Below are 14,190 nucleotides of genomic sequence, written 5' to 3'. Positions count from 1 at the left end.
GCGTGGGGCTCGCCATCATGGAAAGACCACGAGACGCTGACCGTGCAGCCCACGAGTGACCCTCGAAGCTGTACATCGGGGTTTGAGAAGCCCCAGCCCTGAGCCACTTTTGCACTGAAGCTCAGCCCTCTACACTCACCGAGTGCTGCGTGGGGCCCTTCTGCTTCTTTTGGCTCAACGCGTTGGCCCGGTCACTTGCCCGTTGGCTTGTGGCCCCTGTGCCGACGAACTACGAAATCTAACTTGCGATTCTGGTTGCTCCAGACTTGCACCCACTCCTCTGAAAAGGAGCACCCGCTCTGGCCCTCCTGGTCCGAGTGAGAAGCAATCTTCCAGTCCTGCGTGGATTGCTCTTGCCAAGTGTTGTTTGCTCCAATCCTGAAGCAGACAGCGCCGACGGCGAGAGCCTTCGTGGGACAGCTCGTGGTCCACTCCTGGACGTCGCAGATGCCCTAGAGCCCACGTGGCAGCGGAGAGAAGCTCCTCGACAACCACCTGATTGCGCCCAAAATTGCCTGGTTCCGTCCTGGTTCCACCCTGGTCACTGCTGAGTGACCCAGACTCTGTCCCCTCTGCTTTCAGGTACTCTACAACTCTGATCCACCCTTGGATCACACTGGACACTTCTCCTTCACAGCGCCTGTAGCCTCTTCAGCTTCAAGCACCATCAACCTGCGTGACGAAACCCAACACTACTTCGACCCTATGCACCCGCTTCCTGTGGGTGAGGTAACTCAGCAACGCCGGTGTTCCCACACTGGTACACACCTCTAGGGTCTGTGTCTAAAGTTTTTTCCTTCTAGGTTGAGCGGAAGTATCCTTAAACTATAACTTTGTAAAATTTACGCACCATTGACTTTGCATTGGTGCATGCGTGTGCTTTAAGCGCTGCACCCGAATCCCGTGGGCTTTTCCCGACTTCAGCATTGCTAGTCCCAACTGCTCATAGCGATTCCCTAGGCCCTAGGCCTAACCACTGTTCGATTGGTATCTCTTATACCATTTTCTTAATATATGGTTTGAGTGGCCACCCGCCCTCATCCATAATTATGCAACTTTCATATGTTATACTGTGCTTTTGTTTAAACGCTTGTGCCCCTTTGCTCATAAAGAGTACTGGGGATTATTCTAGTAATAAATACATATATTTTTATAATATATACTTGTGTGGTGTCCTTTCATTTGATATTACAGGATTGAGATTGGTAAAACCGCTCGCTTAACACGACCTCTTGTGTTTAGCCTTTCAGGCTGCGTAGTCCATGCTACCCCTAGGATAGCTTGTCTATAAGGTTGACTTACAACCAGACACCATAAGGGATTGTTTGGACTGATACAAGGTGGTTCCAAAATTGGAAACATCATATATCAGGCCAACTTCTCACATTGGTGTGCAGCGGTGCGGATTTGAGCTTGCTGTTGTTTTACCATTGCAATCTTTTTATCAAATTGAAAGATCACATCAAGTACCTTAGGTACATATAAACAAAAGCTTAGCATATTTAAGTTCTACTGATCTTAGTAGTTGCAGATCAAAGGGATTAGCACACCCTGCCTACAACTCACTAGCAAGGTACAGTAGGAAAACACTTAGTGTAGGTAAGTGCACCACTTGCACCTCACTAGCAGTCATGTCTGGCACAGGAGGAGCTTCAGGCTCTGCCCCTGTTACAGTTGACCTTACCCAGGCAACTTCCAGCTATGACAAACTTAGCCATAAAGACTTGAGTGCCTTATGCATTGCAAGAGGGCTAAAAAGGGGTCACAACCCCACCATTCCTTCCCTGATAGCCATCCTGGACAAGGATGACTTAGCTAAGGCGAGTGCAGTTCCCTTAGATGCAGGAGATAGAATAGATCCCCCAGAGAATGAGAACACCCCAGATAATGAGGTAGACCCAGAATCAGATGATAATGTGTCAGATCATGATCAAGAAGATAACCAGGTCCCAGTGGGGAGGCTTAGCCGAGCCAACTTGGACCTACATAGGGATGGAGAGGGCCAGCACCTCCCCAGACCCTATAACCTAGTTCCCTCAGGTAATAGGAGAGTGAGATCACCTTCAAGGCACTCTCATATTTCTAGTGCCTCAAGGGAATCCCAAAGGGGAATGACTTCCCCCCAGAGAAAAGAGCATAGGGCCAGAATGAGGGCTGTCCAACTCCAGATAGAGAGGGAAGAGGTAGCCCTGGCTCAAGCTAAACTTGCTTTAGCAAGAGAACAACAATTGTGTGGCTTAGATGCCACTGGTGGCAGCATAATTCCTAGAGAGAAAGACAGGGCCTATGACAATAGAAACCTGACAAAGATTGTGCCCCCCTACAAGGAAGGGGATGACATCCACAAGTGGATAACTGCTCTTGAGAGAGCCTGCATGGTACAGCAGGTTCCTGAAGAACAGTGGGCAGCAATCTTACGGTACTCCTTTTCTGAGAAAAGGAGGGATAAGCTCCTCACTGTTATACATGAGGATGCTAAAAACTATAAAGTCCTGAAGAGTGCTCTAATAGATGGGTTTGGCTTAACCACTGAACAATACAGGTTAAGGTTCAGAGATACCCAGAAGACACATACACAGGACTGGACTGATTTTGTAGATTGTGCTACTAAGGCTCTGGAGGGTTGGCTACATGGCAGCAAAGTACATGACTTTACAGGATTGTATAATTTGATTATGAGGGAGCAGATCCTAAGTAATTGTCAGAACCAGCTCTTACACCAGCACCTGGTGGACTCAGATTTGACCTCTCCCCAAGAATTAGGAAAGAGGGCAGATAAATGGGTCAGAACCAGGATTAGGCCTAAGAATCAGGGCAATGACCAGAAGAAGGAGTCTACCAAGCCTCAAGATAAGGGTGGGGATAAAAGTAAAGAAAAGACTTCCCCAGGGCCCCAAAACTCCAAGGATGGGGGTGGGTCCCAAGACACTTCATCTACCCAGAAAAAGCCATACTGTCATGTCTGTAAACAGACTGGCCATTGGAAATCAGACAGCTGTTGTCCAAAGAATGGCAATAAAGAAAATATACCTCCAAAACCAGCTCCAACACCTCCTGTTTCTGTCAGCAGTAATCCCCCAGGAACAGGGAGCACACCCAGGAACCTGGGTGGGTTTACTTTAGGAGCACAGGTGGACCCTGGCCTATCCAGGTCCCCATCCCCAAATTATCTTGTTTATGAGACTGGCATGGGGTTTGCCAATTTCTCTGATTGCCCAAATACCTTGAGCAAATATAGACAAGAACCCATCATCAATGGTTTGAAAGTTGAGGCCTTTAGAGACACAGGGGCTAGCATCACCATGGTGGCTGACTGTATAGTCCACTCTAAGCAACTTTTACCTGGTGCCACATACCAGGTGACAAACATTGATGGAATCTAGACCAATCATCCCATGGCAGTAGTAAGTCTCAGCTGGGGAGGTGTCACTGGCCCAAAGAGAGTGGCAGTGTCAGCAAACTTGCCTGTAGACTGCCTACTTGGTAATGATTTTGAAATCTCAGCCTGGGCTGAGGTTGAACAGAAAATCCATTCTAGAATGGTAAATGCCAATGGAAAGGTTAGTGGGGCTGTAATGGCTACAGCCCCAATTCAAGATGTCCTTCCTGAAAAGGTTGGTAGGGCTGTGCAAGACTCAGCCCCATCTTTAGCAGAAGCTCTTCCTGAAAAGAATAGCAAAGCTGTTATGTTAACAGCAGATACCCACACTGAGTCTCCTCCTGAAAACGTTGGTGGGGCTGTGATGGCCACAGCCCAAACTCAGACTGATACCTGTGTTGTGAAGCCTGAAATGATGGGTCACTCCACACAAACAGAGAGCGTGGAGGAGGAAGAGAAATCTCCCCCTCACCAGACATTAGGAAAGGATCAGCCTCCTGAGGGAACTGATCTTACCCCTGATGAAGGAGCTGTTCCAGAGGTTGTTAGACCTGGCCTGACAGAGCCTCTGATGGCAGTGGACCCTTCTCAGGTGGGACCCAGTCTGGAGCAGGTAACCTGCCCCTCTCTACCTTGCCTTAGTCAGCCCAGGGCTGCAGAGGACAAGAAGGACAGTGAGACCCAGAGGGCCCCTTGTCAAATAAAGCACCCCCATCAACAGATTAGGGGCGCCGAAACTAGTAGCCCTAGTAAGGTGAAAACTTTAAAAACTCCTGAGGGAGCCCCCTTAAAAGTAGTGAGGGACCTCCCACAGATGGATTCTGTTGGGCACAGCCAAACCTGGGACCCAAAGGGCCCAAACCTGAACTGTCCCTCCAGTAACCCAAAACAAGGGACCCAGCCTCCAGCTTTAGGTAGCCAGAGGTTGACCCTGAGAGCACAGTGCAACTCAGTTGAAAAAAGAAAGGCACACATGGTGGAAGATAATTGGAGGAAGCTAGGCCCTAAATTAGTGGAGTGTCACTTCAATACTCCATATCCCAACCAGCCTTTGACTTTGCATAAACACACCCAAGGTAGTGATTCCCTATGGTGGAGACCCTCTAATACCCCAAGGGCGAGGGACTGCTTAGTGGACCATGAGACAGGGGGTACCCATGCTAGTGCATGTACTTCCTTATATGGCCACTCAGGCAATATAGTCTTACCTGGACAAGGATAGCCTTATCTCCTTTCGTTTGGGGGGGGGGGGGTTGTGTAGGAAGGTGGCTACCTGACTATGGTTACCCCAGTTTTTTTGCCTTGTGTTTAGCTGGTTTTTGACTTAGTTGGCCTGGTTCCCTGCTAATCAGGGCCCCAGGCTACCTGCTCTCTCTGTAAAATGGATTCCATGTACCCTAGGTGCATAACTAGATTGGCTTGGGTCACCTTATCAGCCCCTGTACAGAGCACTATAGGTGCCCAGGGCATAGGTGCATCGAAGGCCTACCAGGGGCTGCAGCATATCTTTTGCCACTCCTGGCTGGCTATCTAAAATTGACACAACTGGCTGATCACTCAGCTGGGGCAAGGTGGTGTAATCACCCCTTGCTTAGATATAGTATGCCTATATCTAAACCTAACTGGACATATATAAACCTATAAGTCACTCCTATGGCAGGCCTTAACAATTCTGGAGGCAGAGTGATGGTTTTATGTGAGATGGTGCTCTAGCATGAGCTGAGCCTGTCTGCAGCTGTCGGGACCAATTCCCTAAGTTGTTCCGGGATAATGCCATACCATATACTATTAAGTGCATTATAATCCTCGCAGTTATATGTTAACTTTGGTTTGGCTTTATCAAAACATGTTGTGTAAGGTGTCATACGATTTGGAATACTATCCCCTCGACAGTCCTGTCGACGGGGATAGCATTCCACCCCTCTAGAGGGAGAAGACATGCTACTTTACTGAAACGCGGTTGATTTTTAAAAGAGCCTCTGATCCACAAAATGGATGCTTCTGCCACAGACACGAGTCTGACCTCCTGCTGCTGACCGCAACTCAGCCGAGGAGGCCTGGACAAAGGCTTTCCTGTCGCAGGGAGGTGTCACACCACCCCAGACAGGAAATAGTGGATTGTAGCAGGGAGGTTTGAAAGAAACCAGACACTGCCTGGGGAGCACAAGGCTTCCCCTTGCATAATCCGGTCAAACCGGTTCTGGGGCTCAACAGCCCCAGTCCCAGCGCGACTCTGGACAAAGGGAAAGGGTGTATCCACCCCCTTCCTGGGTCCCACCCATAGAAGGGGACCTAGCAGGTAATCCAGCCCCCTAGATTGGTATAAGAATGGGAGCAGTGCCAACGCACTCAGATTATCCTGATGAAACAAGAAACGAAATGGACCCTTCGACATCCTACTCGACGTAGAAGACTGAAGAATCTCCCTTGTGGTCAAGGAGTGACCACCCTGTGCAAACAGGCACCATCCAGCACCTCGACGTTTGCTTTGTTGCAGTTCCCGACGGAACTCGAGCGACGGAGCCCGACAAGACCAAGTGAGCCTGCCTTCTAACAGCCCGATCCACAGTCCCTGCAGAGCTGGGACCCGTGGAGGCGACCGGAAGCGTCGGGCCCGCCATCTTGGAAAGACCACGAGATGCTGACCGTGCAGCCCACGAGTGACCCTCGAAGCTGTACATCGGGGTTTGAGAAGCCCCAGCCCTGAGCCACTTTTGCACCGAAGCCCACCCCTCTACACTCACTGAGTGCTGCGTAGGGCTCTTCTGCTTCTTTTGGCTCAACGCGTTGGCCCGGTCACTTGCCCGTTGGCTTGTGGCCCCTGAGCCAACGAACTACGAAATCTAACTTGTGATTCTGGTTGCTCCAGACTTGCACCCGCTCCTCTGAAAAGGAGCACCCGCTCTGACCCTCCTGGTCCGAGTGAGAAGCAATCTTCCAGTCCTGCGTGGATTGCTCTTGCCAAGTGTTGTTTGCTCCAATCCTGAAGCCGACAGCGCCGACGGCGAGAGCCTTCGTGGGACAGCTCGTGATCCACTCCTGGACGTCGCACAATGCCCTAGAGCCCATGTGGCAGTGGAGAGAAGCTCCTCGACAACCACCTGATTGCGCCCGACATTGCCTGGTTCCGTCCTGGTTCCACCCTGGTCACTGCTGAGTGACCCAGACTCTGTCCCCTCTGCTTTCAGGTACTCTACAACTCTGATCCACCCTTGGATCACACCGGACACTTCTCCTTCCCAGGCCCTGCAGCCTCTTCAGCTTCAAGCACCATCAACCTGCGTGACAAAACCCGACACTACTTCGACCCTATGCACCCGCTTCCTGTGGGTGAGGTAACTCAGCAACGCCGGTGTTCCCACACTGGTACACACCTCTAGGGTCTGTGTCTAAAGTTTTATCCTTCTAGGTTGAGCGGAAGTATCCTTAAACTATAACTTTGTAACTTTTACGCACCATTGACTTTGCATTGGTGCATGCGTGTGCTTTAAGCGCTGCACCCAAATCCTGCTTGCTTTTCCCGACTTCAGCATTGCTAGTCCCGACTGCTCCCAGCGATTCCCTAGGCCCTAGGCCTAACCACTGTTCAATTGGTATCTCTTATACCACTTTCTTAATATATGGTTTGAGTTGCCACCCGCCCTCATCCATAATTGTGCAACTTTCATATGTTATACTGTGCTTTTGTTTAAACGCTTGTGCCCCTTTGCTCATAAAGAGTACTGGGGATTATTCTAGTAATAAATACATTTATTTGTATATAATATACTTGTGTGGTGTCCTTTTATTTGATATTACAGGATTGTGTTTGGTAAAACAGCTGGCTTAACACGACCTCTTGAGTTTAGCCTTTCAGGCTGCTTAGTCCATGCTACCCCTAGGATAACGTGTCTATAAGGTTGACTTACAACCAGACACCATAAGGGATTATTTGGACTGATACAAGGTGGTTCCAGAATTGGAAACATCATATATCAGGCCAACTTATCACAAGCGCGGTCGCTGTCACTTTCGCATCCATACTTGTTTTGTGCTTGTTTCAACTTTCTGCCACCACTCAAGGCAAACCAGGTGAGGAAAACATGTTTTGATTTTACAGAGCTCTTTATGATGTGAGTTGCATGTGAGCACAGTGGGTTGTGCGGTCGTTCTTCACATATTAATTTTATGTTTACTTAAGACTCACTTTCACAGTCACATGTTGTTAAAGCTCAGCCATGAAGCGTTCAACGCAGGCAGCATGCGAGGCAAGGAGGCACCGTGCATACCTCTTATTCGCCATCCCATGGCGTTTTCACATAATACCACTCAGTGCCACACAATTACGCGCCACATCATTACACTCTACTCAATGCAACACAAGACACTCCACATGATGCTACTCAGTGCCACATAATTACACGCCACATAAGAAAACAAGTTACTTACCTGTAACTTTGGTTCCCCAGTATTGGTAGCTTTCATAGATTCCAATACTTTGTATCATTCCCCCGTCGTCGAAATGGGAGCCTCGGTAAACAAAAAAAAAAACCATAGCAGTAGGTACAAAGGAGAAAGAAAGGCCTAGGCCTTATCTCATTTTGTAGCATAGCCACCTCTTTTTGTAAAAGAGACCTGTGGTCGCGTGGTACTATAGAAGAGCGAGTCAGGGATGGCTAGATAAGGTTTTTTAATGATATAAAAAGGAAAACATATATATGAATTAAACAAACGGTCCATGAAAGTCAATAAACCAAATAAATTGGAGGACTCCTTGTCCTTAGTCTCTAGATTCTTGGGTCAGTCTCTGCCTCCCTCTGTTTTACTAGGAGACGTCCTTGTGTTTTCTTCTTCCTGCCCCACTGAATGTAGGGGAAGGGGGCCAATAGGCCGAGCCCTCGGAGGAAAAGACAGACGTTGTTTAAATATGTAAGGGTATAAGAAGTCAGAGTGCCGTGACCTGGGGGGGGGGGGGGGGGGGGGGGGGGGGGGGTTGGTTGTGTTTTAATGGGCTCCCCGGGTTTCTCCTCCTCCTGGACTCATTCTCTCCGCAGCTCCAATCCTTCGGTTTTCTCCTTCTCCAACCAGTGTAGAGACGCAATCGTCTCTGTGGCGTTCTTTTCTCCTCCCTCTCACCCCCCCTCTTCCTGATCCGGCAATGCAGTGTGTTTTGCGGCTAGACCGCCGATCTCCTTTTGCTGGTGTCCGATCGCGGGCGCCATGTTGCAATTCTCGGGTGCGGGAGGTGACGCGGGAGGCACCGCGTTACATGGCCAGTAAATTGCAACAACCAATCAGAATAGCCTCACCCCATAGAACCCTCCTGAGAGAGCCTCAGATTTTCGTAGCCGTTGTGTAACTGAACCACATTTGCAAGAGGCTGAGCTTTCCCAGGGGAGGAGGGTGGGCGCATGGGGATCTATTAAAGTTAATAATACTGAGGAACCAAAGTTACAGGTAAGTAACTTGTTTTCTTGCCCCAGTATTGGAACTTTCATAGATTCCCATGCTTTGTATCAGAGTAGCTAGCAGTAAGCAATAAGAGCACATTTTGTTGTAAGAGTATCAACACAACTTAGTAAACTTATTTTCATAGGAAGCAACTATATCTTGTTATAACAAATAGGAAACATTATCTAATACAAAATGTGCAATCACAGGAAGGAGGGATAGTAGGGAAAGCTCACCTCTCATTGGAAAAGATTTCTCAGGACTGCTTGTCCGACTACATCTTTGTTCCTTGTGGAAGAGTCCAAGCAGTAATGCTTTGTGAACGTGCGGGTACTACTCCACGTAGCCGCCCTACAAATGTCTCTGATAGGGACCCCAGCAGAGGATGAGTCTGATCTCGTTGAATGAGCTCGAACAGGTCTGTCTAGCGGCTTGCCCGCTTCCTGGTGACAAAAGTGAATTGCATTGGAAATCCACCGTGAAATGCTCTGTTTTGAAAGCGGAAACCCCTTCCGTGGTGCACTGTAAGCAACGAAGAACTGTGAAGACTTCCTGAAACTTCTTGTTCGTTCCAGATAAAATTTCAAACATCTTTGGACAACTACGGAATGTAGAGACCTTTCTGCTGGAGACGATGGTCGAAGGAAAAAAAGATCTCAAAACCACCGGTTCGATCAAATGGAAATCCGAAGGGACCTTCGGAATGAATTTTGGATTTGTTCTCAGGATTAGAGTGTCCTTCTTGAACTGTAAAAATGGTTCCATAATAGTAAGCGCTTGAAGCTCACCTATCCGTCTAGCCGACGTTAGGGCTAAGAGAAGAGCCACCTTCCATGAAAAGAACTTAAGATCCGCTCTGGAAATAGGCTCAAATGGGGGTCTCATGAGATGAGCCAGAACCAAATTGAGTTGCCAAACTGGAGGTGAAGGCCGGACTGGAGGAAAAACTCTGAAGAGACCCTTTAGGAATTGTTTGATAATCCTTGCAGACCAAAGAGAAGGACCTGAAGCTGTTCGTCTGAATCTGGAGATAGCTGCCAAGTGCACTTAAATGAAGGAATGCGCCAGGCTTGACTTAGCCAAAGAAAGAATGTAAGGTAAAACCTGGTGAGGAGCAGAAGTGTACGGATGGAGATTCTCTCGTTGGCACCATAGGCAGAAACGTTTCCATTTAGCACAATAAGTCTTATTTGTACTTGGAGCCTGGGCTTGAGACAGTGCGTCCTTACACTCCTGAGGGATATTCAAATCCTGGAATTCTCGGTACTCAGGAGCCACGCCGTTAATTGGAGAGAGCTCGGTCTGGATGCAGCACTTGGCCCTGAGACATTGTCAATAGAGACTGGATGGGGCGAAGGTGAATTGGCTGATCTTGAGAGAGTAGGAAAAGCTCTGTGAACCAGAACTGGCGGGGCCACGCTGGTGCAATCAAAATTATTCTGCACGGTTCCGCTTTAAGTTTCCTGATTAGCCTCGGAATCAATGGTATTGGAGGAAAAGCGTAAACAAATGCGCCTGACCAGGCTATCGAAAGAGCATTCCCCAGAGAATTGCGATGGTGATCCCTGCTTGTGTAGGATTGGCATTTTCTGTTTTCTGGACTCGCAAACAGGTCTATGGTTGGAGTGCCCCAGTAGTTGAAGACCTTGTCGAGAGTGTTTTGATCCAACTCCCACTCGTGACAGATTGATTTTAGACGACTTAATGAGTCTGCTGTTGTGTTGAGCGTACCTGGGAGGTGTTCTGCTGAAAGAGAAACCCAGTGGAGAATTGCCCAGTTCCATATTCTTTGGGCTTCCCTTGAAAGAAGTCGAGATCTTGTTCCGCCTTGCTTGTTTATATAGTGCATGGCCGTCATGTTGTCTGTACGGACCAGCACCGTGGAATTCCGAATTCTTGGAAGGAAAGCTTGCAAAGCTAATTGAATGGCCTTGGGTTCCAGAAGATTGATGTGGGAAGTGCGCTACTCGGGCGTCCAATGACCGCTCACTTAAAGATCCTGCAATACTGCCCCCCAGCCTTCCAGAGAGGCGTCCGTGGTTATAACCATGGGAGACGGAGGTGAGACCTTTTGAGATATTGTTTTTCACCGTCGACCAGTTGGCCACTTTCCTCATTAATGGTGGCACTGATATCTTGTCGTCGAACGTGCCTTCTGCCTGGCACCATTATTTTTCTAGCTGCTCCTGCAGCGGACCCATCCGAAGTCTGCAGTGCGGAATTCAGTGTATGCAAGATGAAATCGATCCTAGGAGTGACTTGTACAGACGGACCAATAGAGACCGTTTCTTTTGTAGGAGACAAGCCGAAAGAATAAGTCTTTTCTGTCTTACTTCCGAAGGGAAAGTCTTGCAGCAACTTGTATCGAGAATTGAACCTAGGAACCTGGCTGACCATTGCTGGTTGAAGAACAGATTTGTCCCTGTTGAGTCGTAGACCTAGCTGATTGAAAAGTCTAATGCAGCGGTCGAAGCTCTTTGAAAAGATTGAGCCTTAACTAACCAATCGTCTAGGTAGGGAAAAACCTCTAGAGACTGCTTTCTGAGAAACGCCGCCACTGGGGCTAAACGTTTTGTGAACATCCGTGGGGCGGATCTGAGCCCGAAGGGAAGGACTTTGAATTGAAAGTGGCTCTTGGCTACTGTGAAACGTAAGAATCGTCTGTGAGCTGGATGGATAGGTACATGGAAATATGTGTCCTCCAGATCCAGAGTTGCCATGTAGTCCCCTGGATTGAGAAGAGGTAAAATATCCTGAAGAGATATCATTCTGAATGACAGCTTTATGAGATAGGTTTTGAGCTCCCTTATGTCTAATATTGGATGCCACTTTTCCTCCGTCTTGCGAACTAGGAAAAACCCGGAATAGAATCCCTGTCCTCTTTGAGACTGAGGTACAAGTTCTATCGCTCCTTTGATGAATAGTTGATGGGCTTCGAGACGTAGAAGTCGTAGATGTTTTGGCTCTGTGGCGCGAGGAGCTCTGGAAGGTGGGAGTTACTGAAATTCCAAAGTGTGGCCAAAACGAATGATATTTAGGACCCACCGATCTGATGTTATGATCCTCCAGCTGCGTAGACAATGAGAAATCCTGCCCCCCACTGATGTTACCGGAGGGGGAGGAACAGTAGACAGAGCCAAGAGGCCGCTATTGCAGTTTGGATGAAGCTCTCCCCTGGCGACCCAGTCAACCTCTTGCTGGCGGACGAGAGAGAGATGCTCATTGGCCCCGTCTCTGAGAGTATTGTGGCTTGTAGGTTTGTGACAATTGAGAATATGAGGAGTAGCGCTGTTGTTATCCTCCTCTGTAGCAGGAAAAATTCTTGCCTTTTGCCCCCCGGAAAGGTACCTTACGATATTGCAGAGTGCCTAAGGACTTGGCCATCTCAGTGTCCTTTTTGATATCTTGTAAGGCGTCATCTATATGCTTTTCAAAAAGCATATCCCCATCAAAGGGCAAATCCAGAATTTTATTCTGCACCTCAGGGCGAAACCAGGTAGCCCGAAGCCAAACTGCCTTCTTAGGACAGCCGAACCTGCCAAGGCACGAAAAGCAGTTGTGGCGATGTCCATAGCGAAGTCAATTATTTCTGAAGAAGATCGCTCCCCTTCCTCTAAAATTTTCCATGCATCCGCCTTAGCGCTCTCTGGTAGCTGGTCAACAAATAGAGACATTTCGCACCACATTTGGTGATCATATCGTCCCACAATTGCAAGTGGATTGGAGGCATGAACCAGGAGATTTGACATTGAAGAGAATCTTTTACCCACATTGTCAAGGCGTCTACCCTCCTTATACGGTGGAGAAGCCAGAGGCACCGATGGATTCTTCGATTTCCTCTGTGCCGCCTGGGAGATCACAGAGTCCGGCCTCGGTTGGCCAACCAGGCAAGCAGGACTACCATCAGGGGCCTTGTGCTTCTTCTCCAGCCGCGGTAGAACCGGAATAACAGTAGCTGGAGACTGCATGACTTTCACACCCTCAGACCACACATGCTCTATGATGGGAATAGAGCGGATGGATTTCCTGAATGGTTCTTTGAAATCATAGAGGAAGCAGTCCGATTGAACCAATTTTAACTTTTTGTACCGTCGACGAGGTCACCGTCGACTTCGCTGGAGATGGAGTCGTCGTCGACGATAGCACCGTCGTCGGAGAGAGTCATCGTCGATGGAGGAGAAATCGCAGACGATGCTCGTCGTCATTAACAAAGGAGCGGTCGTCACCGCTATCGTCGTCATCTACGTTTTCTTCGTAGTCGTCGACACCACTGTTGGCGTCATCGTCGTCGACGACAAAGAGAAAAACTCCGGCCGTCGGCGAAGTCGTCGCCGAGGCTGTCGTCGACGGTCCTGTCAACGAGGCAGAAATGGGCATTATATGGATTCTAGCAGTCATCGTCGACGTACCTGAAGATGCCACCATCGACGAGCGGGTCTTCTTCTCCGATTTAAATTCTTGAGGCAGGAAAACCGGGTTTTTGAAACCTTTTGTTTTCCCAGGTGGTGGAGAGAGAACAGAAGGCCCTTGAGATCCCTTCTGAGTAGAAACCACCTCAGACGCCGATCCCTCTTTCTCATTTGCACCTCGGTTAGGAGATTTTCGGGTACTAGACCTACTAGACCTATCAGAGGTCTTTTGAGAGGCCTTAGAAGGTGGTTCAGCTGATGTTGAAGGGGAAGACTACCCCTCTTTTTAGATCTTCTTGAAGAGGAAGCTGAAGAGGAATCCTCGCGGTCCCCGGAAACGACCTCCTTCCTAGACTTCATCTTCTGCAGCCAGGTCAGAAGTCTTCCCTCTCTGTCCCTCAATGTTTTAGTGGAGAAGGTCCTGCAGATCTTGCAATCAGTGGCTTTGTGGTCTGGGTACAAGCAGTAAATACAATCTTTATGCTGGTCTTCCACATAAAGCCTCTTCTTTGAGCAGGTAGCACAAGCCTTGAACAAAGCCTTATTTTGTTTATCTGACATTCTGAAGAAAAAAGTTGAAATTAAAGTGTAGAAAGAAAACTGAGCAGAGCTCAGAGGAGACTCCCTTAGCACAACGTGCGGTAGAAAATTTAAGGCTCTGAGGCTCTCTCAGGAGGGTTCTATGGGGTGAGGCTACTCTGATTGGTTGTTGCAATTTTTTGGTCTCTTTTACAAAAAGAGGTGGATATGCTACAAAATAAGATGACGCCTAGGCCTTTCTTTCTCTTTTGTGCCTACTGCTATGGTATTTTTTTTGTTTACCGAGGCTCCCATTCCGGCGACGGGGGAATGATACAAAGCATGGGAATCTATGAAAGTTACAATACTCGGGCAATTACACTCTACTCAATGCAACATAAAAACCCTCCACATACCATTCAGTACCACATAATTACTCTACTCAACACAACA

This window comes from Lissotriton vulgaris, chromosome 12 (assembly GCF_964263255.1).
Source record: "Lissotriton vulgaris chromosome 12, aLisVul1.2, whole genome shotgun sequence".
Lineage (NCBI taxonomy): Eukaryota > Metazoa > Chordata > Amphibia > Caudata > Salamandridae > Lissotriton > Lissotriton vulgaris.
Note: the sequence above shows the minus strand (reverse complement) of the source record.